This window comes from Nyctibius grandis, chromosome 2 (genome assembly GCF_013368605.1).
Source record: "Nyctibius grandis isolate bNycGra1 chromosome 2, bNycGra1.pri, whole genome shotgun sequence".
NCBI lineage: Eukaryota > Metazoa > Chordata > Aves > Nyctibiiformes > Nyctibiidae > Nyctibius > Nyctibius grandis.
This window is the reverse complement of record NC_090659.1, coordinates 104,429,887-104,455,728: the sequence shown is the minus strand read 5'-3', so window position 1 is coordinate 104,455,728 and position 25,842 is coordinate 104,429,887. Positions and strand designations below refer to the sequence as shown.

At 42.7% G+C, this 25,842-nt stretch overlaps 1 protein-coding gene across 3 annotated transcripts in view; it reads left to right on the top strand.

The window, feature by feature from the left end:
- WASF3 (WASP family member 3) overlaps positions 1–25,842 on the top strand; it is an 83,133-nt gene that overhangs the window by 14,015 nt on the left and 43,276 nt on the right. For 2 of the 3 annotated variants that reach the window (XM_068424372.1, XM_068424391.1), the window contains exon 2: positions 16,743–16,835. The exons of the other annotated variant lie outside the window; for it this stretch is intronic. The gene's annotated coding sequence lies outside the window, so the exon portion shown is untranslated. The remainder of the gene's footprint in view (positions 1–16,742; positions 16,836–25,842) is intronic. 3 annotated transcript variants of the gene reach the window in all.

The following is a 25,842-nucleotide window of genomic DNA, read 5'->3' as shown; positions in this document are numbered from 1 at the left end:
AGGGTCCTGTCTCCTTCAGCTCAGTCAGCTTGCTTCTCTTGAAGCTCTCCATTCTTCAAATCCTGCAGGTCTTGTACGCCTTCACTGTAGCAATCACTTCATAGCAAGTAAAGAGTTGTAGAGCTTGTGCATGGCAAGCATGAAATACCTGAATGTTGAAGTGATGAAGTACAAATGCCTTCAAGAGGAGTGTCTGAGAATGCACTGAGGTATAGTCTTCCAGCCCTCAAATGAAATGTAGCTATTATAACATTTGCCTCTGTCATCAAATGCTGCTCATACTCTTGTAGACTATCTTGAAATTTCAAGCATCCTTTGATTCAGGGTGGGTAATTCTACACAAGCATGTAGATAAGATTAGGAGCAACACCTAGTTACAGCTCAAGCTAATAATGCTGTAAAGACAGGCTTTCACGTCTAGTTGCTGAATTTCAGTGCTGGGTTTACACTGCTAATGACAGGGAAAGCTTCCATGTTGGTGGACTAATAAGTGGTTGGGTTTTTAACCTTAAGGATTTTTATTAGCCTGAAATCACAGAATCACAGAATGTTAGGGATTGGAAGGGACCTTGAAAGATCATCTAGTCCAATCCCCCTGCCGGAGCAGGATTGCCTAGACCATATCACACAGGAACGCGTCCAGGCGGGTTTTGAATGTCTCCAGAGAAGGAGACTCCACAACCTCTCTGAGCAGCCTGTTCCAGTGTTCGGTTACCCTCACCGTGAAGAAGTTTTTCCTCATATTTATGTGGAACCTCCTGTGTTCCAGCTTGCACCCATTGCCCCTTGTCCTGCCAAGGGATGTCACTGAGAAGAGCCTGGCTCCATCCTCATGACACTTGCCCTTTCCATATTTATAAACATTAATGAGGTCACCCCTCAGTCTCCTCTTCTCTAAGCTAAAGAGACCCAGCTCCCTCAGCCTCTCCTCATAAGGGAGATGTTCCACTCCCTTAATCATCTTCGTGGCTCTGCGCTGGACTCTCTCTAGCAGTTCCCTGTCCTTCTTGAACTGAGGGGCCCAGAACTGGACACAATATTCCAGATGCGGCCTCACCAGGGCAGAGTAGAGGGGGAGGAGAACCTCTCTTGACCTGCTAACCACACCCCTTCTAATACACCCCAGGATGCCATTGGCCTTCTTGGCCACAAGGGCACACTGCTGGCTCATGGTCATCCTGCTGTCCACTAGGACCCCCAGGTCCATTTCCCCTACGCTGGTCTCCAACAGGTCTGTCCCCAACTTGTACTCATACCTGGGGTTGTTCTTGCCCAGATGCAGGACTCTATACTTGCCCTTGTTATATTTCATTAAATTTCTCCCCTGAAATAGCTGCATGTGATATACTACTGTAAGATCATTGGGATTCTGACCTTATTTTTCTAAAATATTTGCTATCCTACTGGAGAAGGTGCATGCTTTGCAATAATGTTGTTCTGGTTGCCATACTAACAATTCTGAGGGCCTCTAAGCCTGCATGGATCTCCTTGCTATCATGTAGGAGATTATATTCTTCTTGGTCACTCAGCTGGCTGAAGTGTTGTCTGACTAGTTGGCTTGATGTTGGAGCAAGTTTAGCAGCCTTCAGGAATTTCTGTGTCTTGGAGTGTGATGGCAAGGTTCTGTTCAATGGAATTTATAAATATTTGCAAAAACTGCTGGGAAGCCGCAAGTAAAACTCCACGATTGGGGAAAATTCCAGAACTACTGTTGTCTTAGGTGCTTCAAGTCGATTAAGCATTTTACATGACTTAGTAAATTGGTCCAGTTACTATTTTTTTGAGTTATTGATTAATGAAGGACAAAGTCAAATATTGTAGCAGATTGAACCTGTGTCTTAAAATTGTAGCGTAAGTCTTATGCAGTATATAGTCCAATTTGCATGTTTCTATTACCTGTTCTGTCTCTTAATCTGAAACTATTGAGGCAGAAATGAAATAACCACCTTTATCGCACAGGTAGTATTTTTGCTGCCTGTGACAACAGCAGCTGAAACCCCCAATCCATCTCCTTCTCTCCCTGTCCTACGTTTTAAGATGAAGCTGTTAATGTTCTTTGTGTGCTGCTTCCTCATTTGAATTTTCTGTTCCACTTCCTCCTGCTGCAAACTCTCTCCTATGCATTTCTTCTGAAGTCGTCTTTTACTTCTCTTTGAAACTTTTTATATCCTAGTATTCTCTGTAAGAGAGAAATGTGTTGTGATGAACTTCTGCTTTGTGTCATTTCTGGTAAAACCCACAGATGCCTTTTTTTTTTTTAGAGTGAGATGCTTGGAGATGTAAAAAAAACAACCAACCAAAAAAAAAAAAAACCCAAAACAAAAAACCCACAACAAAAACCTTCCCCGCTGCCACATTCATCCCCAAAGAAACTTAAAATGGAGGGAAGTAGATGCAAGGCATGAAATGTAAACCCTTGCCAAATGTGTAAACCCTTCTTCCCTCAATGGAGTGAACTGCCTACTATCAGATTTCTTTAAACCACAGAATGTTATTTTTGGCAGGAACATCAGAAAGATTATTCTTTCTTTTAAACAGTTGTTGTTTGGAAAACAAGCATATGTCTGGCATCATCATGGATTTCTAAAAGAGGAAAAAGTGACTTTATTTTCAAAACATGTAGTAAAACTGTATTTTCAGCAGAATCAAATGTTAAATGCTTTTGGAAGCTTAAATTTAATGGTGTGTCCTTACAGTTGGTTGTCAAGGTTGAAACAACAAGCACAGTTAGCCCTTAAGCTGCTAAATGCTAATCATAGCTTGGCAAGAGTTTTCCTCAGCCAAATTACTGGGCTCCGGAGAAGCACACAGGCAGCCTGTAATAATTTTTTGAAGTTTTTCAAAGCTAAACTTAAATGTTGAGGTTCAGATATAAATAAATAAGGCTTCATTTTATGCTTATGGTAACTGCGATGTTAACTGTAAGACCCACGGCTATAAATCTGTAGTTTGAGTATCCCCACTCTTGTTCATCTTGGTAGAATTATGGCTGTTAATGCCTTTGAACGGGAAGCATTAGAAAACACGTTGAAGTAAGTTTTGTGAACCTGAGGTATGACAGTCTAAACAGTGAAAAGCTTTGATTTGTTGGTCAAAGATGGCTTTCTTTATGCCTCGTTACAGAGCAATAAATACAGCACAGAACAGTCAAAGTTACCCAAAGAGGTTTGTCTAGGTTCATTCAATTACAGGGACAGTGTTCTTATCACTGGTGGGAAACGTTAGGGGGATGTAACTGTGAGGGTAGGAAGTATGGGTGTTGAATCTAGAGGAATAAAACCAGTGAATTTAATTGAGGGTTATTCAAAGTTTGTTATATTCTTTTTAAGATGTTCAAACTGATATTTTAGAACTAAAATATATGGAGGAAACCTTGAAACAAAAGCTTGTCTGAAATACGAAGCTTGAAGAACAAGTGTTCTTTTGTCAGAAGTGTATTTTTGAGTCTTCTAAATCCACTTTGAACAAAAGACTAAAATAAATGTAACTAGGAAAGATAAGGCTGTAGAAATAATTAAATTCCACTGTGGATAGTTAATTTGCATGATATTAGTAGCGTTCTATAAAATATGCCCTCCATGCTTTTTTTGCTCATTTCTGCAGGTGTATAATGAAGTGTTGATCCCCTTTTCTGGTTCAAAGCATGCAGGACTTGCTGATATAAATCAAATTCTTATTGAGTGTTAAAAAAAAGAATAAACTTGGCCAAAGTGGGAAGCTTGAATATTATGTTTTTCTGTAGGCTTGAAACAACTTTTGGTGATTCTGAATAGAAAAGAACGTGACCTATAGAACAGCTGGCCCATAAGGCTACAAAAGCTGCAGGTACCCTGTCCTCCCCATCCCCTCAAACAAAGAATGTTGGTTGTGAACTGGTTTATGTAAGCAGTTTTATTCAGGAACAGATACTGATGCTCTAAAGGCTTAGGAGAAAGTGAAGGTCTCTTCCTTACTAATGAGTAGTCTCTGCCAGATAGATTCTTGGTAGCCAAGAAAAGGCTTTATAAATCACTCAACTGGTCTAGTAATAGTTTTCACTTATTCTTTATTTATTTTTAATACTTTTTGTTCCTAATGCACAGATATATTGTTTTAGATCTGGTTGTGCTTGGGGATGAAAATTATTTGCTGTTGATAGGGCAATACCACTTCTAGCCATTAAATCAGTGTTCCCCTGTTATGCAAAAAGAGATGGCAAAGAATGTAAGTGGCAAAGGGGCATGAAACCTGAAAACATGCCTCTTGTGTGTTCTCATGCACGTTTGTTTGAATTCTCGCTAATCCCTTTTATTTTGCTTCTTCTTTAGAAGTGCATCTGGTACAAGATTTAATGTTAAACTTTTTCTCATAAGTTTGTTTACTATTTAATAAAAATATAGAATGTAGTAGAGAAACATCAGCTGTATTGTAGCTGTACAAGAACTTGGAAAGTTTAGTCTTAGTTTAGGCCTAGTTAGCTGTATCTTAGTTTACTGGGCTTGGTTTTAAAAAAAACGTGCCATAATCCCTCTAGAGGGAAAGGAGGGTTGTGCTAAGGAGGAGAGGTCTTGTGTTTGTGGGAATAGGCATTGTGTGGGTTCCCATTGCTGGTGCAGTATCACTCTGTGTGATAGTCTGTTTGGGTTTAAATTTCCCAGGAACAAGTCCTAACTCTCCTTTGGGCAAGTTTTCATTTTTCAAAGAGCAAGAAGCTGGTAGGGGAAGAGAAGAGCAAGAAGCTGCTGATACCTGAAATCCCATTGACCTGTTATCCAAAATTTTATGTGATATTGTGGTACTTCTTGTTACTACTGAAGTGATGTTGTCCATTACTAGTTGTTAATTACTTGAATAAAAGCAGGAAAAGCATGACTGACCTGAAGCGATCAGGTGTGGGGAGTCTGATGGAGAAGGGGTTTTGAGATTAAAATTCCACTTAGTTGTACAATCCAAACTAATGTATTTTTTTGCGCAAAACCAGTGATCTGTTTGCCTGAAAAATGCAGCAAAACATCAGCAGTGGAGGATCGGTGCTGGTGCGTGGTTGGACTTTATTCTACTTTTGGTTTGCTTTATGTTTAGGGGAGGACATCACTATTTTTGTAGCAGTAAGATTATATCTAGAAAGCTATCTTGATCCAAGTTGTAGAGTCTTAATCCTCTGTCTTTTAGTGGGCCGCATGAGGGCAAAGATTGTTGTGTGGACACCGGTTATTGTTATGTGACTTTTTATTGGGAAAATGCCCTCTCCCCATGACTATTTACTTTGTACTGATGGTTGATTATTTGCGTATTTTTTAAGCACTTGAACATGGGCTTGTCCTAATCATAGCTTCAGTTGTCCACTTTAAAGTTGCAAGATTCCCTTTTAAAGTAGTAGTTTTAGTGCAGAACACTTAGTTATTTACATGCTAACCTGATAATAGGCTACTCCTAAATAAAAGCCTTTCTCAAGGGCAGGGCATCTCTGTACTATTGTCATGCTTGAAAATGAGGTAGGTGGAAGGTTTTGTTCCCTTTGGTTTTCTTCTGTGTATGCCAGCAGCATGGCTAAATCTCACTTTCTGGAAGTCTTGACTTCAAAAAAAGAGAAGACATCAAGGATATAGTTAATTGACTGGTGACACTTAGGCATATTTAAATGCCAATTTTACATTTTCATTGGTGTGAATGTCCCAAACATGTAAAGGTAACGAAGTTAAAACTTACTGAGTATATGCAGTTCTGATATCTGAGCTTGGATCTTCCACGTATGTCAAAAGAGGAGAGAAAATCATTAATGAAACCTGGTTTGAAATGTGTTGGTTTTTCTAAAGTAGACCTGCATGGCAGGAGTAAAATTGGTCAGACAGGAAGTGTGCTGCCAGTAGTTCATGAAGATACCAGTTTATGATGCTAGTTAATGGAAAATATGATCATTTCTCTAGCCAGTAACTTGTGAAAACGTAGGACCTTAAAAGTGTTGGGGGCAATAACCTCTTTAAAAAAAAAAAAGGGTTCGCATGGTAATATGCAACAAGAGCTGCTGAAATAAGAAAGCCAATATGCATCTGTGCTGAAAAAAAAATTATATTATGTGTGATTAGGTGATACTTTTAAGTGGTTCCTCATAAAGGAGGCTTTGAGGAAAAAAAAACACACCCAACCCCCCCAAAAAAGACGACAACAAAAAAAACCTCAAACCCCCAAACAAACAAGGTTCTGTGTCTTCTTGGATCATCTGTTTTAGTTAATTGTACTGGATGCAGAATTTGCCAGGAATTTTATAACCCATAATAACATGAGTGGTCAGCTCAGATGATTGTAGTGCTTACACCACCTCACCACGTGTTGGACATAGAGGTCACCTATGAAAAGCTACATGTGCATTTCAAACCAAGGTCATTTGTGGTAGAAGAGTAAAGATAAGGCATCAAGTTCTCAATCTGGCTTGTCTTTACTTGCTAGCTTCTACACACCTGTAATGTATGTGCTTGTGTTTGCAGAATCACAGAATGGTTGGGGTTGTAAGGGACCTCTGGAGATCATCTAGTCCAACCCCCCTGCCGAAGCAGGTTCACCTACAGCACATTGCACAGGGTCACGTCCAGGCGGGTTTTGAATATCTTCAGAGAAGGAGACTCCACAACCTCCCTGGGCAGCCTGTTCCAGTGCTCTGTCACCCTCAAAGTAAAGAAGTTTTTCATCATGTTTAGGTGGAACTTCCTGTGTTTCAATTTGTGCCCATTGCCTCTTGTCCCGTCACTGGGCACCACTAAGAGTCTGTCCCCATCCTCTTGACACCCACCCTTAAGGTATTTGTAAATATTGATAAGATCCCCTCTCAGTCTTCTCTTCTTCAGGCTAAACAGACTGAGCCTCCTCAGCCTCTCCTCGTAAGGGAGATGCTCCAGTCCTCTGATCATCTTCATAGCCCTCCGCTGGACTCTCTCCAATAGTTCCTTATCTTTCTTGAACTGGGAGACCCAGAACTGGACACAGTACTCCAGGTGTGGCCTCACCAGGGCTGTGTAGAGGGGCAGGATAACCTCCCTTGACCTGTTGGCCACACTCTTCCTAATGCACCCCAGGATACCATTGGCCGCCTTGGCCACAAGGGCACATTGCTGGCTCATGATGAACTTGTCCACCAGGACTCCCAGGTCTTTCTCTGCAGAGCTGCTTTCCAGCAAGTCAACCCTCAGCCTGTACTTGTGCATGGGGTTATTCCTCCCTAGGTGCAGGACTCTACACTTGCCTTTGTTGAACTTCATTAGGTTCCTCTCTGCCCAGCTCTCCAGCCTGTCCAGATCTCGCTGAACGGCAGCACAGCCTTCTGGTGTATTGGCCACTCCTCCCTGTTTTGTGTCATCAGCAAACTTGCTGAGTGTACACTCAGTCCCTTCATCGAGATCATTGATGAATAAGTTAAACAGGATTGGACCCAGTACTGACTCCTGGGGAACACCACTAGCTACATGCCTCCAACTAGACTCAGCACTGCTCTGAGCTCTGCCATCCAGCCAGTTCTCAATCCACCTCACTGTCCACTCATCTAACCCACACTCCCTGAGCTTTCCTATGAGGATGTTGGGGGAGACAGTGTCAAAAGCCTTGCTGAAGTCAAGGTAGACAACATCCACTGCCCTACCCTCATCCACCCAGCTGGTCATGCCATCATAGAAGGCCATCAGATTGGTCAAACATGATTTTCCCTTGGTGACTCCACGTTGGCTACTCCTGATAACCTTCTTTTCCTCCTTTTGAGCCAAAGCTTAACACGCTGAGTATCAGTAGTTCTCAAACTTTTAATTGAACCTCTCTTTTTGGTAATATTTTGTTCCTCTACTGCTCTTTTGCCAGCACTAAGCAGCTGTTAAATGAAGAAGGAAGGAGGAAGCAATGTGTCACAGCTGTGCGGCTCTGGCACTGTCCTCTGGGAAGTGGAGCTGGAGCCCCAAAGCATTGTGCGGTTTCTGCTTTCCTATATGGAGGTGGAGGTGGATTTGAAGCTGTGCCAGATTCTCTGCTGACCCTTCTCTCTTTCTTCCCATCCCAGGGCACAGTGGTCAATAATAAGCAAAACACCTGCTTGCTTCCATTCCTGAGCGTAAGCCACATGTTACTTTGGAGCTGTCAGCTGTTGCCTGATTAGGCATGGTATTGCCTTGAGACGTGGCATACTTCCTTACCTGTGATATGTTCTGTGCCTCCACTCCTGTCTACAAAGTGTTAAAGAGAATAGCTTTTGCTCTTTGAATGAAAGAAGACTACTGCAGATTTGTTGACAGCCCATGCGTTTCAGCCACCAGTTGCCACTGTTTCAAAATAATTAAGGCTTGGGGTTTTTTCCCAATGTCAAGATGTTTTGTATCTTACATGATGTAAATCTGTATTTAATTCTTGAAAATAATCTACTTCAAAATGTTCAATAGAGGAAGGCAAAGATAGATGGATAGATGATGGTAAAGCTGTGGATGTGGTCTATCTCGATTTCAGTAAAGCATTTGACACGGTCTCCCACAGCATCCTCGCAGCTAAACTGAGGAAGTGTGGTCTGGATGATCGGGTAGTGAGGTGGATTGTGAACTGGCTGAAGGAAAGAAGCCAGAGAGTGGTGGTCAATGGGACAGAGTCCAGTTGGAGGCCTGTGTCTAGCGGAGTCCCTCAAGGGTCGGTACTGGGACCAGTACTATTCAATATATTCATTAATGACTTGGATGAGGGAATAGAGTGCACTGGCAGCAAGTTCGCTGATGACACCAAACTGGGAGGAGTGGCTGACGCGCCGGAAGGCTGCGCAGCCATTCAGAGGGACCTGGACAGGCTGGAGAGTTGAGCGGGGAGAAACTTAATGAAATATAACAAGGGCAAGTGTAGAGTCCTGCATCTGGGCAAGAACAACCCCAGGTATGAGTACAAGTTGGGGACAGACCTGTTGGAGACCAGCGTAGGGGAAAGGGACCTGGGGGTCCTAGTGGACAGCAGGATGACCATGAGCCAGCAGTGTGCCCTTGTGGCCAAGAAGGCCAATGGCATCCTGGGGTGTATTAGAAGGGGTGTGGTTAGCAGGTCGAGAGAGGTTCTCCTCCCCTTCTACTCTGCCCTGGTGAGGCCGCATCTGGAATATTGTGTCCAGTTCTGGGCCCCTCAGTTCAAGAAGGACAGGGAACTGCTAGAGAGAGTCCAGCGCAGAGCCACGAAGATGATTAAGGGAGTGGAACATCTCCCTTATGAGGAGAGGCTGAGGGAGCTGGGTCTCTTTAGCTTAGAGAAGAGGAGACTGAGGGGTGACCTCATTAATGTTTATAAATATGGAAAGGGCAAGTGTCATGAGGATGGAGCCAGGCTCTTCTCAGTGACATCCCTTGGCAGGACAAGGGGCAATGGGTGCAAGCTGGAACACAGGAGGTTCCGCTTAAATATGAGGAAAAACCTCTTTACGGTGAGGGCGACCGAACACTGGAACAGGCTGCTCAGAGAGGTTGTGGAGTCTCCTTCTCTGGAGACATTCAAAACCCGCCTGGACGCGTTCCTGTGTGATATGGTCTAGGCAATCCTGCTCCGGCAGGGGGATTGGACTAGATGATCTTCGAGGTCCCTTCCAATCCCTAACATTCTGTGATTCTGTGAAAGGGAGCAGGAGTTGAAAATGTAGTTGAAATTTTATGGTTGTTGGAAGACTGAGGAAGAGCCACAGGCAAGAAATTGAGAGAGAACAAACAGCGTGGCATACCTGTGGTCACATTATTGTGAACTGTTAAGAGAGATCTGGGATGTATATGCACACATACAGTATTGTATGTATTAACCAAATCTAAGAAAACCTAAATTTCTTATCAGATCAAGATTTTTTCATTGTTTCAAACTCTCTTCATGGAAATTACTTTTGTAAGATGCTGCATTTGTGGCAGCTGACTGCCTTCTCCTACCCCAATAGAAAATACTAAGCATGGCTGTGAAAATGATAGTGAAGTAATCTGAAGAGCAGGATTTATTGAATTTGTGAGAATACTTAGTGGGAACAGGCAAATCTGATCCCTTGAGTTAGTATCAACTGCTTGGTGTTGAGTCTGATGGTAAAGCAGTAGCCCACTTGGACAGGTTTTGCGACTAGGATAATGAAGTTCATGCTTTTCGTTACCCATGTTAAACAGTATGAAGTAGAAGTAGTTTTAAAATTACCTTTTATGAAAACAGGTCTTAATTAAAACGATAAAAATCCAATGGTAACAGCAGGCATGATGGCTTTAAGCCACTTCAGCCTTTTTTGTAAAAGAAAAAGTGGACTTTATTTCACATACTTTGGATTTCTGTGATTTGTTTGATCTTCCTAAACTGCTAAGCTCCTCTACACTGAACGAGATTTGAGGTCACAGATCCGTGCAAAATTGGTTTAGTTTAACTGGCTTATAAGTAAAAATGTTAATAACAAAAAAGACTGAAACAAACAAAACCGCCTGTCTCATCTGGCCCTTTAAAAACAGGAGGGGGGGAAACAACCCTTGAGAAATTAGGATAAACTTGAACCATGTAGTTAATACTAGAGTATGCTAATCTCTTCCAAGAATAGCTCTCCAGCTGGGGTGTAAAATGGAATAATTAAGTACATAAGTTTCACCTGTTAAAAATGGTTTAATTTCTCTCCCTCCTTTCTCACCCTTATTTCTTTACGTAGTAATGTCCTTGATTGAACTCCATAGGCCAACTGTAAGGAGTGACTGTTTAATTCCATTGAGTTTTAATTTTGTAAATGGTAGCTCTTTCACGATTAATCTGCATGCTACCTATGTCTGTCTAAAAACAATTCAAATGCTTTTTGAGACTTTCAAAGTGGGGTAAAACCACACTTTTCACAAATATCTTCCAGTCTGTGTCGTACTGAACCTTTATAGAGGTTTTGTGTATATAAAGAGATAAGTATCTATAGATAGATCTACAGATATGAAAGTCTTTATAAATAGTGAGAACTAATCTGCAATAGTATATATATTTACATGCATACCTAAGTATGTACATATGAGAGACAACTGTTAATAAGAATAGAATATTACAGTTGGAAGGGACCTACAATGATCATCTAGTCCAACTGCCTGACCAATTCAGGGCTGACCAAAAGTTAAAGCATGTTATTAAGGGCATTGTCCAAATGCATCTTAACCACTGACAGGCTTGGGGCGTTGACGACCTCCCTAGGAAGCCTGTTCCAGTGTTTGACCACCCTCTCGGTAAAGAAATGCTTCCTAATGTGCAGTCTGAACCTCCCTGGTGCAGCTTTGAACCATTCCAACATGTCCTATCACTGGATACCAGGGAGAAGCGATCAGCACCTCCCTCTCCACTTCCCCCCCTCAGGAAGCTGTGGAGAGCAATGAGGTTGCCCCTCAGTCTCCTTTTCTCCAAACTAGACAAGCCCAAAGTCCTTAGCTGTTCCTCACAGGATGTTCCTTCCAGCCCTCTCATCAGCTTTGTTGCCCTCTTCTGGACACATTCAAGTACCTTCACATCCTTCTTAAATTGTGGGGCCCAGAACTGCACACAGTACTCAAGGTGGGGCTGCACCAACACTGAAGACAGTGGAATAATCATGTCTTTTGACTGGCTGGTTATGCTGTGCTTGATGCACCCCAGATGTGGTTTGTCCTCTTGGCTGCCCGGGCACACTGCTGGCTCCTCTTGAGCCTGTTGCTGACCAGCACCCCCAGATCCCTTTCTGCAGGACTGCTCTCCAGCCACTTCCCTCCCATTTTATACTTGTGCCTGGCATTACTCCATCCTAGGTGCAGGATCCGGCATTTCGACTTGTTACATTTCATCCCATTAATCACAGCCCAATGCTCCAATCATCTAGATCACTCTGCAAGGCCTCTTGTCCCTCAAGAGAGTCAACAGCACCTCCTAGTTTGGTATTATCAGCAAACTTGCTAATGGTGTATTCAACTCCTGCATCCAGATAGTTGATAAATGTATTGAACAGGACTGGCCCTAGAATTGAACCCTGAGGAACACCGCTGGTGACTGGCTGCCAGACAGATGTAGTCCCATTCACTATAACCCTTTGAGCTCTGCCCTTCAGCCAGTTCTTCACCCAGCACACTGTGAATCAGCTCATCCCGCTGTTGGACAACTTGTCCGGAAGGATGCTGTGAGGGACAGTGTCATAAGCCTTACTAAAATCCAGAAAAACCACATCTACTACCTTCCCTTCATCCACTTGGCAGGTGACCTTATCATAGAAGGATATCAAATTAGTTAAACAGGACCTTCCCTTTGTGAACCCATGCTGACTGTGCCTGATGATTGCACTGTTCTTTAAATGCCTTTCAGTAGTACTCAGTATAATCTTCTCTGTAATTTTTCGAGGCATGAGTGAGGTTAGTCTAATATGTCTGTAGTTCCCTGGGTCTTCCCTTACACCCCAGTAACATTGGCTAGCTCCCAGTCTAGGGACCTCCCAAGACCTTTGGTAGATGATCGAGAGGGGTCCTGCCATAACATCCACTTACTCCTTCAGAATTCTGGGATGAATTCCATCAGGCCCCATGGACTTGTGAACATTCAGCTGATACAGCTGGTCCCTTACAATTTCAGTGTCCACAAATGGAAAGTAGCTGTACCTGCATTCGTGGTCCTCTGACTCAGGGGACTGGGCAGCCCAGGGTCTATCAGTATTAAAAACTGAGGCAAAAAAACCCCAACATTGAATGCCTCTGCTTTTTCTTCATCCCTATCAGTCAGATGACCATCTTCAAAGAGTATTGGTCCAATGTTTTCTTTAGACCTCCTCTTGCAATTAACATACTTAAAGCCTTTTAAGGGATTGTGGAGCAGTTTACAAAGGAAGCAAGCTTCATATCTCAGATGGGTTTTCGAACAAAGGATGTGGCCTCTGAAGAGAACATAATTGTGGGGAAGGTGAGATTTTTCCATGACCCGAGGTCTATGCCACAAAGCATTGTTCTGTGTGCTAGGGTGAAGGATGTGCCTACTGTTCTCCAGACATTGAATCTGAATGCTCTTCTGTTTTTCCATTTATCGTTCACTTCCGAGGTGTAGGAGAATTAGCCACAGAGTGATGCAAGTGGTTACTTCCAGCTAGATCCAGATGTGGAAATATGTCTTGCCTCTGGATGGGGTGTGCTAGGGAGAGCAGCCGCTTTCTTGATCCAGCCTGTGACCATCTGCATAATTCTCATTCTGTGGAATTGAAGCTGGCTGTCAGCTATGGCAGTGCTGAGTAAGGTACCATTAAGTACGACATTGCCGCTGCCTCCTTCCCTGTTGCATGTCTTTATAGATGTGATATTTTTTCCCTTTATAAAGATTGCATCAGTTGTGTTTAATTTGCCTTTTTTTCTTAAGCATTCTGAAGCCTGCTAAGTTTCATTTATCAATCCCAGTAGTTAGGTATCTCATTTTAGTGGTATATCTGTGTACACGTGATATTTTTGACTAACGCTTTTCAGTGTTAGTCAAACACTGTGTCCTGTGCTGATTCATGCTTCCCTTATTCTGACACTTCTCTCTAATGTTATGAAACAGTAGGGTACAAACTGCGTGACCCTCTACTTACCCTCGCCACTCTCCGAGGACAGTGTATGTCCTAAGTCTGCATTTCTGGATGCCTGCAGAGGCTCAGAGTTTGGGCTAGACGAACAGCAATTGAATCTTAAATTATAAGACCACTTGGAAAACATGAGCTGCTGTGTCTTCCTTTATGCTGCTCCTGTTATGTGCCCAAGTTTAAGACTGGGTCTGGATCAAGCCTAGTTTAAAGATAAGAGACTTTCTAGTTGTCTTGATCAATCTCATGAAAGCTGCTTAGGCTGAGCCACCAAGAGGCCCTTTGGTTCTAAGTAATTGATTGTATGGCTCTTTTACAGAAAAGCCCCGCATCCCACTGTAGAAGTACTGAAGGCCAAGTGGGACCTAACCACTAATTGATGTGTGGTTCTGCTCTTTGAAGACTCCAGAAACTGTCTAGGTTTTCCAAATGTCTGCTCTAGAGTTGCAGTAGTTTCCAAGATTTTAGTTTCATGCTTTTAAGATTGAATACACAGGAAGTTAACAAGGCAAATCAGTATGGAAGACTTAAACCACTTCCTTTTTTGTGTGTGTGCATTGATAACACAGTTACTTCCTAAGTCAAACTACAGTAGTAAGCTTTGTATCTCCATATATGAAACCATGTTTTAAAACCTCTCCCCCCACCCCAGAAATCAGACTTTAAAATAAAATAATTTTTTCACCATTTTGATGCTGACCTACTGTTTGGATACTTTTAATCCTCAATCTGTATAAAAGTTATGTCTTGCATTAAATCCTTTATGTTTTTTTTTTTTGCTGTGGATTTCTGAAGTAAACCTCTGTGTGCCATCTAGCTTGTTCTTCAGATTGCTTGCATACAATCTCCTCATTCTAGGAGTCCTGTTTAGAAAGTTTTAAAACATTGATTTTAAACAAAATTCAGCTGGGTATACATTTCTAACCAGAAGTCAGTATTATATATGTTCTGCATCTCTAAAATCTTATCCTGTTGAAACTGTTCAGTACTTTTTGTAATTTAGGCAGTGAATATGACTCAAATGGGGCACTTGGGGGAGGAGTCAGTGATGTACTTGGTAATGGGTAAGAATCTTTTTATAATGACTTTGTTGGGATTTCTTTCCTCTTGAAGATTTTATGGGAAAGAAAGAATCCATTTAAAAAGGGAGTGTGTGTATATTCACAATTATGCCAGTAGATAGATATTGCTGGACTGTTAATGGTGTACTGAAATATATTTTCCTTTCTGTATCTCATGTTGCATGCATCTGCAATATTTTTTCATCGTAACTGTGTATCTTAAATGTAGAACATGTAGTGAGAGTGTCCAGCATTTCTTCTCTGGCTTATCCTGTGTCTTTTTTTAATATTTTTCTTAAAAAAAAAAAAAAAAAAAGAAAAAAGAAAAAAAGAAAAACGTGATTTAAAAAAAGATATAAAGCTGCTTGACATTGGCCGTGTCTTGATGTCTTTATTTAACCACATAAGGATTTATACTAACCCCTGGAATATATGTCAGGATAGTTGATCTGACTTCACTGTGAAAACTGCAAGAGTCTCATCCTCTCCATTCGTGCGGTAATTCTTGGCTTCCTTCCCATCCCTTCATAGGTCACATGTATTGCTGACCTGAGTGGCAAGTTCTTTCGTCACAGCATGGATTCAGTGGTGATCCCGTTTATGTAGTGCAGCACTACAGACATTGTGTTGATGTAACTGATGGAAGCGGTGAACTGCGGCGTGTGGACAGGAACAAGTAGCTAATGTGGGGAACTGAGAACCTTGTGTGGTACCTTTGCTGCTGAGGCTAATGCAATGTGTAAATATATCCTCAGCCTCCCTGATAGTACTAGAGGGTTTGAGTTCTATATAAAGTTCCAGTCACCTTGTACTAGGCTGTGCTCTATGACATCTATTCTGTAGTGTTTTTAAATCTAGTGCTAATTGCTCTAAAGGAGATTAACTCTTTCTTGAACCACAGGTATACTTGAATAAATCACTGTTGGTTCAAATCAGCTTAATTGGATCCTGTCTGACATAATTTTAGTCAGGATGGTGAAGCTGCATTTGGAAGGTACCTTCTTCCCTGTATAGCACACGTATCCTGGTGATAAGATGGGGAGACCTCTGAATGTGCATGAACTATATGTACCTGAGCCTCTTATAATGTGTAACTTCAGAACAGTTCCTTCTGTAAGCATGTCGACACTTAAGTGAGGACCAAGGCCCTGGCCAACTGGTAGGTCTTGGTAGCAAGATAGCTAGAGTGCAATATTATATTTGGAATAGGTGGCCACTGCAGCAACGCTTACTGGACTTGAGGTGGGGGAACCATGATGTTGAAGCTCTAATATTTTGAGGGAGGATGAAGGAAACGTAGAGTGGTGACAGTGAACAAGAGGTGATGTCTAGGACACTGGTGTCTTGCCTTTGAGAAATCTGTGTATGGGGACTTTAAGTGTCTTGCTCTTCTAGATGCTTTGGCTTTGTTATAAATCCTGTTTTATAAATGTGTCTTTGAAATAGAGAATTTTTTTCTCTTGTAAATTTTTGTCAAAAATGTCTAATCAAGTTCCATTAAGGAATGTATAGCAGCAGCCTTCAAAAATATGGCTGTAATATTAGTCTCTTGTGATCAAATGACCTAGTTTAGAGATCATCTTTGTACAATTCTTGCAGAAAGGGCAGCTATGTCTTAATTACAAAACTTAATTTATAAAAATTTAGTGTATGACTAAATGTTTATAAGAATATTCTCTTGATGCTAGGATCTGTAATATTTTCATGGAAACGTCCAAATACTTATTTTTTGCAAGAGATTCTCATTACTTTTTTCAGTGTGTTTGTTTTGTTTTAGTGGATTTGTGTTAAGTAATATTTAATTTACTGTGAAGTGTCTCAGAGGGACTCGAACCTTGTGTTTTATTAAGCTTTACTATAGGCTGTTATCTCACATTTTTCCAACCCAACAGTCTTTAAGTGGGTAAATGTTACTTTCTGTGCAGATATTTCCACAGAAATAAAAAGGGCATTGATTATAACATAACAGAAGCTATTTTCTTACCATGAAAAAATGTAAGCTGTAACATGAAATAATGTTTAGCTCAAAACAGTTAAGTCTGGGGACTACTCATGCATGTTTTAGTAAGTTGTTTTAACTGATCACTGAACCTGATTTTTTAATGCATATCTTTCATTATTGTATTATTGAAAAGCTAAGTTGAAATTTGTCTTTGCAGAGAAAGCCACCTGAGCGTGCTAGCAAGTTACAGAACAGCTGTCTTCTCAAACGCATAATCAGAAAGGATATTCCCTACTCCCTTTTTTAAATGGTAAGTTGTTCAAGAGAGCTCTTACTGAACATACCTTGTCACTTACTTCACATTTGTGTGAATCTGTTACAAATAGATTTGAAAACTGTGGTAAGTCCTTAAACTGAAGACCAATAATGAAGTTTGGAAACTGTCCAGAAGGTTTTGAGTTAGCGTTGGGAAGGAGGTTTGTAGTTTTGTGATGTTGAAGATATGCTGTGTTAGGCCCTGAAACAAATGTCAAAAGCACTGCTAGCCTAGGAGACTGGTATCATTTAAACACTAGTCTTGTGTAGAAAACAGAAATAAATTTACTTTATTCATGGATGTTCATGAGATATTGGATTTATAAATTTGCATCTGTTAATTACTTTTACCCTGTATAATCTGTACTTTGATGATGTGTTGTCTTAGAGATTTAAACTAAATCTGCTGAGGTTAAATGTTTGACTGCTTGCCTCAAAGTGCAACGGATAGGAAAAGATTTATGTTTATTGATATTAAACTAGCTTTGTGTGGAAGAATGCCCCCGCTCCCCAGTCTCTCTCAGCTGCGACACACACACCACAGACTCTTAGATTAGGAGTATCTGTTGTGTTGGTGGAAGAGTATGAAAACAGCTGTGTAGTGCTTCCTTCACTGTGTGATGTAAGATGTGGGCCACACTGAGTGGTGCTAATGAGGGACTACTGCCAAAGTGCAGACAATTTTGTTAGAATAACTAAAGCTGATTATTAGAATTATTTTTTTTAGCAGCTTGTCTGCTTCCGCAGTGGGAAAGAAAAACCTTTTGAGCAGGGGAAGAAGCTGGAGAGCAGGTTTGTTATTCTTCCTTATGAGAGGATGAGGAGGTTAAAAATAGTATTAGCTACTTCTAGGAGAGACCACTGTCTTCCTGCATTGCACACCATGGCACGTCTTTGGCAGAAACCACAGCCACCCTTGCTTCAAGGGCTCTGAAAGAAGCAAAGTATGCAGCAGTGCTTTAGGATACTGTGCAATTTTGATATTAGAAGAGGTTGAATATTTGGGCTCGATTCTTGCCTGTCTTGGGTTAAACTCTACTCAGTGTGCACTTAATTTATGTTTTGGACTTGACTGCATGGAGTTAAGGGACTTTATATCTAGGAGGTTCCTCGAATGTGTGGAGGACAACTTCCTCGTGCAAGTGGTAAATGAGCCCACTAGAGGAGGGGCCCTGCTTGACCTGTTGTTTGTGAACAGAGAAGGACTAGTGGGAGATGTGAGGGTCGGTGGCCGTCTTGGGAACAGCGACCACGAAATGTTAGAGTTTTCGATAGTGGGGGAAGTAAGGAGGGGCAAGAGCAGAACTTCTGCCTTAGATTTCCAGCAGGCTGACTTTAGCCTGTTTAAGAGGTTGGTGGACAGAGTCCCTTGGGAGTCAGTTCTGAAGGGCAGAGGAGTCCAGGAAGGCTGGATGTGCTTTAAAAAGGAATTGCTAAATATTCAGGAGCAGCTTGTCCTGGTGTGTAGGAAGACAAGCCGTCAGGGAAAAAGACCGGCCTGGTTAAACAGAGAACTTAGGCTAGAACTTAAGGAAAAAAAAGAGAGCCTACTTGCTCTGGAAGAAGGGTCGGGTAACTTGGGAGGTCTATAGGGATGTTGCCAGATCGTGTAGGGAGAAGATTAGAAGGGCCAAAGCTCAATTAGAGCTTGATTTGGCTGCTACAGTCAAAGATAACAAAAAAAGTTTCTACAAATACATCAACAGCAAAAGGAGGGTCAAGGAGAGCCTCCACCACTTGCTGAATGAGGAGGGTATGTCAGGGGATGAGGAAAAGGCAGAGGTGCTCAATGCCTTCTTTGCCTCGGTCTTTAATGTCAAGACTGGTTGTCCTCAGGAGACTCGGCCCCCAGAGCCTGAAGTTAGGGACGGGGGGCTGTGTGAACCCCCCGTAATCCAGGAGGAGACAGTTAGTGACCTGCTGTGCCAGTTGGACACCCACAAGTCTATGGGCCCAGATGGGATTCACCCCAGAGTAATGAAGGAACTGGCAGATGAACTTGCCAAACCATTCTCTATTATCTACCGGCAGTCCTGGTTAACTGGAGAAGTTCCAGCTGACTGGAAATTAGCAAATGTAACGCCCATGTACAAGAAGGGTCAGAAGGATGATCCAGGGAACTATAGGCCTGTCAGCCTGACCTCGGTGCCAGGCAAGGGGATGGAACAGATCATCCTGAGTGCCATTACATGGCACATGCAGGACAATCGGGGCATCGGGGCCAGCCAACATGGATTCATGGAAGGCAGGTCCTGCTTGACCAACCTGATCTTCTTCTATGACAAAGTGACCCGCTTAGTAGATGAGGGCAGGGCTGTGGGTGTAGTCTATCTAGACTTCAGTAAGGCATTCGACACTGTCTCCCACAGCATCCTCGTAGACAAACTGGCTGCCCGGGGCTTGGATGGGTGGACTCTTCAATGGGTTAAAAACTGGCTGGATGGCCGAGCCCAGAGAGTGGTGGTGAATGAGGCAAAGTCCAACTGGCGGCCGGTCACTAGCAGTGTTCCCCAGGGCTCAGTTCTGGGGCCGGTGCTGTTCAATATCTTTCTAGATGATCTAGACGTAGGGATTGAGTGCACCCTCAGTAAATTTGCAGATGACACCAAGCTGGGTGGGAGTGTCGATCTGCTGGAGGGTAGGAAGGCCCTGCAGAGGGATCTGGACAGGTTAGATAGATGGGCCGAGACCAACGGCATGAGGTTCAACAAGAACAAGTGCCGGGTCTTACACTTCAGCCACAACAACCCCATGCAGCGCTACAGGCTGGGGGAAGAGTGGTTAGAAAGCGGCCCGGTGGAAAGAGACCTGGGGGTGCTGATCGACAGCCGGCTAAACATGAGCCAGCAGTGTGCCCAGGTGGCCAAGAAGGCCAATGGCATCCTGGCCTCTCTTAGGAATAGTGTAGCCAGCCGGTCTAGGGAAGTGATCGTCCCTCTGTACTCGGCACTGGTGAGGCCACACCTTGAGTACTGTGTCCAGTTCTGGGCCCTGCACTTCAAGAAAGATGTTGAGGTGTTGGAGCGAGTCCAGAGGAGGGCGACCAAGCTGGTGAAGGGTCTGGAGGGTTTGACCTACGAGGAACGGCTGAGGGAACTGGGGTTGTTTAGCCTGGAGAAGAGGAGGCTCATGGGTGACCTTAATGCAGTCTACAACTACCTGAAGGGAGGTTGTAGTGAAGTGGGAGTTGGCCTCTTCTCCCGGGCAACTAGCGATAGGACAAGAGGACACAGCCTCAAGCTTCGCCAGGGGAGGTTCAGGTTGGACATTAGGAAGAATTTCTTTTCAGAAAGGGTTATTAGACATTGGAAGGGGCTGCCCAGGGAGGTGGTGGAGTCACCATCTCTGGATGTGTTTAAGAAAAGACTGGCCATGGCACTTAGTGCCATGGTCTAGTTGACAGGGTGGTGTCAGGGCAATGGTTGGACTCGATGATCCCAGAGGTCTCTTCCAATCTGGTTGATTCTGTGATATTTTTAAATTGCAGCCTGGCAAAATGGATTTGATGTTAATACATAAGGAGGAGTAATTTGGTTAAAACTAGCATTTGTGCTAGGAGAGCCTTAGTATGCCCATCGTGTTTTCAAGTTGGTGATATGAACGCATACAGAAATATTCTTCATTATCACTGTCTGAGTCTGTGGGAAATTCAGTGCTACTTCAATACTGCAAATAAATGCAGTCATTGGCCTCTTCTCTGAACTTTTTCTATGATTGGCAACATGGTAACTTCCCGTATGAATTATGCAGCTAGTATGCAGGGATCTGTTTGAAGATGAGGTTTCAATCTTGGTTGCCTGTGCAATGATTAACTAAATCGGTTTCTAAATTTAACTGATGTAGTTAAATTGCTTCTTGAACTGTGTGTACATTAGTCTCTGGCTTGATTTTTTTCCATACATGCAGCTTGTAGTCTCTGTAGATTACAGTGACTAGTTTAAAGTGTAGTTAAGAGCAATGTAAGTATTGGTGGGTTTGTTACATAATTTGATGGAGTGCGTGGAAGATCCATGTAATCATAGAGAACTTTAAATTCCAGTCTTTGAGAATTGGATTTAATGCATTTGTGCCTAGCGTTACCCTGTCAGTCCACAAAACCTCTGGTCTCCAATGCAGTTGCTCAAGTTTTCCTCAGTTTTTGATTCTCAAATAGCCTCAGGCGGGGTGCCGACAATTGCAGTGTTGCCTCCTGGAGCCTCATCACAGAGGTGGCAATAGCAGTCCTCTTTTTGATCAGCAGCCAGCTGGTTACAGCCATAGTCAAGAAATCTATTCCTCTTGGATTGTGGGATCTCATGAGCTCAATGAGATTTAAACTGATAATTGCATTTGATAGGAGAATATCTTATCACCAGGATAAGAGCAACAGCAGTGCTGGGATGGAGGCAAGTTTACTGAAGCTCACTTAAGAATTCTACGTCTTTGTTTCTGTTTAAAGAAAAACAAAAACATCCTGGACATCAACATTCTAGGATTTAATTTTTTTCCCATTGTTTTCACTTCAGCATGTTTAGGTTCAAAATCTGCTTACTGGTGTTAAGAATGAACATCTGCTTCTAGGAAACTTTTTTGTTCCAAACAATGTAATGATAAATCAATATTGAAAGTATTTTGGTCCAACATGCAAAATATTTTGAAACAAACTCATGGCAAACTTCAGGACTAACCAGTGTGGAACCAGAGTGGGGAAAATAATACAATTTTTTTGGAAATAGGTGTTGAAATTAGTTTTGAACTTCTTGCTTTAAGTTCACAAGAGACTGCAGTGATCATCAGGATCTAGATGGTTGCCCTTTCCTCTTCAGGAATAAAATTAAAGCATGTTTTATCAATGTCATTGCAGTCATATGCATCTTCTTGTAAACAAAACATTAACTTTTAAACCTTCCTCATTTTTTATGTGCAGTTTGTATATTTATAGGATTAAACAGACTTCCCTTAAACTCTCTTCATCTGGTTGCAGCTGCATAGCTTCTGTATGTAGCTGCCTCAGCTATGCATTAAAACAGTTTTAAAACAGTTATTAATGGCTCCTTATACTTCAAAATAAAAAAAGCACTGAGAATCTTTGCAGGCAGCTGCCTGATCTGAAGGCTGCCAGCATTTAGTTAGCTAGATACATTTTTCCCCATGATTTGGGGAGAAGCTGCATCTAGTCCTGAGGGTTTGTAGAAAGAGTTGACATATGTTATGGGGTCTGTCTGAGGAGTTTTCTTATCCAAATAAGAACACAGTATTTGAATAAAATATTTTACCCCGGCAGTTGGAGGGGAGTTTGGGATGTCTGTGGGGAGTGGATAGGAAAGAGGGAGGAGCCACTACCCTGTCCCATTCTTTTAGTTGCTGAACTCTTTTTTTGAGAGTAAGAAACAGTCTTTAGAATCTGTCCGTGACTAGTAAACAGTCCTAATAAAAAAAAATAAATTAGTTAAGAACAAGGTTTTGTACCAAATAGGCCTGGTAGGCAAACATAGGAATGTAAAACTGTGGGGGGTAGAGGGTAGCTGGAAGCATTACTTTATACCTCTCCCTTTAGTTACCAATGCCTCCAACTCTTGTTGGACCAGCTGGCAACTTCTAAAGTAGCAGTGAGAAATGACATTGCCCAAAGCAAGGTTTGCAAAGCAGAGTGCAAGCTAGTAAACTCTCTGATAGAGGTGAACAGCTGTAGGATGTGTGAAGGGCACAACAGCCTTCCTTGCTGTACTGGCAACTGGAGGAGAGAGTATACAAAAGGCAGTGGTGCTAGAGGTGAAGAGTGGGAAGCCCTGTCAGTAGGGCTCCTATAAAGGAGGAAAAGGTTGGACTGTGGCTCTAAAATGTGGGCATGGCATCTTATCATCAGACATCAGTGTAAACCTGAGCAGCTTTACTTCAGGTGTTTGGCTACTGAATTTTGATAGATAGATGTTTCTCTCTGAAATTATGAAATATGAATGTGATCAGTTCAACATGCAATCTATTTATATACTATTTTATGACATCTATTTTTTAAAGTAAGGGGAAAAAAGGAAAGAAATGTTCTATTCTCTGAATTGAAAGAATGAAGGTTTTGTTAGATCCAAAACATGGAGAATAGGTTCCTTTGATATTTTTTTTTTAGATAACTTGTCCTTGAGTCCATCTTACTCTCTTGGAAAAGAAAAAAGGGACCTTCACAATTTACCAGGAGCTCAGCAAATGCTTTTCTTGAGATGTGATGCTACCTTTCATCAGATTGGTGGCTTGTTCCTGAGAAGAGAATACAAATTTTTTGCTGAGTTTCTATCCACTTTCCTCTTCCAGAGTACTGTATATGTATTAAAAACTTATCCTTTAATAATGCATGTTTTTAAAATTAATTTGGTCTTAAATATTTATGGGTATATGCTGGTTTTTCTTTTTGTAAATAAACCACAGAAATCAATGTATACCAAATTAGCTTTCACCAAAAGCATCTTTTTATGGAAAAGATGTAAATGATGCAGGCATAAACTACATATGAGGCTAACAAAGTAAACAGTTTGTGATGCATACATGAGATGTCATGTAATACAGTCCTTGCAACATGACAGATGTGTCTGTGAGCCTGAGGAATAAATATATAAGAACTCTATATTTTCTCCTAGTCAATAAGATTTTGTTGGCCACCTCAGAGTTTGCTGGGACTCCTAGGTGATTTTGGGAAGTGTGGCAGCAGAAGGTGACAGAAAATTGCAACAGCTCTGAGCTCTTTAGTGCCATAGGTCTGTAGTGCTGCCAATAAGATGGACTAGACGTAAATCCTTTCTATGACAATATTGATGCTATTTCTTGAAGAAAGCAGTTATTAATCTTTCACATTTAGTTACCACATTTTAGGTAGTCAGTTGTGCTTAGCTTGCTGTTCACCTACAAAACTAAATGTTGTAACTGGTCTTCTGAATGCCTCCATCCTGTTTCAGTATGAAATGGGAAGTTAGCTTGAATTGCTGTGGTTTTTTTCCTTTGTGCTGAAGCAGATTGAGTGCTCTCACTATCACTTGTGTGGTCTCGGCTGTAAGGGCAGTAATTTCATGAACTGCTTTGACTTCTTTCCTCTGGATTAAGTTTCTGCTAACTTCCAATCTGACTTTAGCCCTGGAAGCAGCTATAATAGCAGAAACGTTGAAACAGGGAATGGGGAAAGGAATCCATTTAATTAAATCAAGGAGTGGTTGGCTTACAGCTGTCTTAAAGAGCACAACTTTAAGTGAAGTAGATCCTAAGGCAATAACTGAGTTTTGCTTTTGAGAAGGAAACAACTCATTTTAGAAACATAAGGAAACATAATCTCTAGGAGCTAGAGACGTGCACATACCTGCAAGGCTACGACCTCATTGGCATGACAGAGACATGGAGCGATACAGGCTTTTTAGGAAGGACAGGCAGGGGAGACGAGGAGGGGGTGTTGCGCTCTATGTCACTAACCAGTTTGAATGCGTGGAGCTCTGCCTGGGGATGGAGGAGGAGCCAAGGGCGAGCTTATGGGTCGGGATCAAAAGGAGGGTAGGGATGGGAGACATTATAGTGGGCGTTTGCTACAGGCCACCTGACCAGGAAGACTGAGCGGATGAGGCCCTCTACAGACAGATAGATGTAGCCTCACGTTCACAGGCCCTGGTCCTCATGGGGGACGTCAACCACCCTGATATCTGTTGGAAGGACAACACAGCTGGGCACAAGCAATGCAGGAGGTTCCTGGAATGCATGGATGACAACTTCCTTCTCCAAGTAATAGAGGAGCTGATGAGGAGAGGTGCCATGCCAGTGATAAAAGGAAGACTAGGGAAAATGTGGGCCCTCTCCGGAAGGAAACATCAGAGCTGGTTACCCGGGATATGGAGAAGGCTGAGGTACTCAACGACTTTTTTGCCTCAGTATTTACCGGCAAGTGCTCTAGCCTCACCACCCAAGTTGCAGAAGGCAGAGGCAGGGACTGGAAGGATGAAGAACCGCCCACTGTAGGAGAAGATCAGGTTCGAGACCATCTAAGGAACCTGAAGGTGCACAAGTCCATGGGACCTGATGAGGTGCATCCACGGGTCCTGAGGGAACTGGTGAATGAAGTTGCTAAGCCGGTATCCATCATTTTTGAGAAGTCGTGGCAGTCTGGTGAAGTTCCCACTGACTGGAAAAGGGGAAACATATCCCCCATCTTCAAGAAAGGAAAAAAGGAAGACCCGGGGAACTACAGGCCAGTCAGTCTCACCTCTGTGCCTGGCAAAATCATGGAGCAGATCCTCCTGGAAAATATACTGAGGCACACGGAAATCAAGGAGGTGATTGGTGACAACCAACATGGCTTCACTAAGGGCATATCTTGCCGGACAAGATTGGTGGCCTTCTACGATGGGGCTACAGCACTGGTGAATGGGGGAAGAGCGACTGATGTCATCTACCTGGACTTGTGCAAAGCGTTTGACACTGTCCCGCATGACATCCTTGTCTCTAAATTGGAGAGACATGGACTTGATGGATGGACCACTCAGTGGATAAGGAATTGGCTGGATGGTCACAATCAAAGAGTTACGGTCAATGGCTCGATGTCCAAGTGGACACCAGTGACGAGTGGCATTCCTCAGGGGTCAGTATTGGGACCGGTCCTGTTTAGCATCTTTGTCAGCAACATGGACAGTGGAGTTGAGTGCGCCCTCAGCAATTTTGCTGATGACACCAAGCTGTGTGGTGCTGTTGACACGCTGGAGGGAAGGGATGCCATCCAGAGGGACCTTGACAGGCTTGAGAGGTGGGCTTGTGCGAACTGCATGAAGTTCAACAACGCCAAGTGCAAGGTCCTGCCTGTGGGTCGGGGCAATCCCAAGCACAAATACAGGCTGGACGGAGAATTGATTGAGAGCAGCCCTGAGGAGAAGGACTTGGGGGTGATGGTTGATGAGAAGCTCAGCATGAGCCGGCAGTGTGTGCTTGCAGCCCAGAAGGCCAACCGCATCCTGGGCTGCATCAAAAGAAGCGTGGCCAGCAGGTCGAGGGAGGTAATTCTG